Here is a 239-nt window from a genome sequence, read left to right on the forward strand (position 1 = left end):
AAGTGAGATGTCTCACCAGACGGCCCTTCTTGCTAAGGCGAAGCGAGAAGAGGTGCTTATTTTGAATGACGCTGCGTCGTAGCGCAAGCTACTTATAGGGTGGGTGGATTCCCTGACGTAGACGTCAAGATCACCAGCCAATCAGGATTGGCGTAATGAGATTGATGCTTCTGTTTGCATACGCGTTGAGGCGCATCCCATAGTGAGACATCTCACTTCATGTTACTCTGAGAACTGGG

This window comes from Notothenia coriiceps, unplaced genomic scaffold, assembly GCF_000735185.1.
Source record: "Notothenia coriiceps isolate Sejong01 unplaced genomic scaffold, NC01 NC01_scaffold00011223, whole genome shotgun sequence".
Lineage (NCBI taxonomy): Eukaryota > Metazoa > Chordata > Actinopteri > Perciformes > Nototheniidae > Notothenia > Notothenia coriiceps.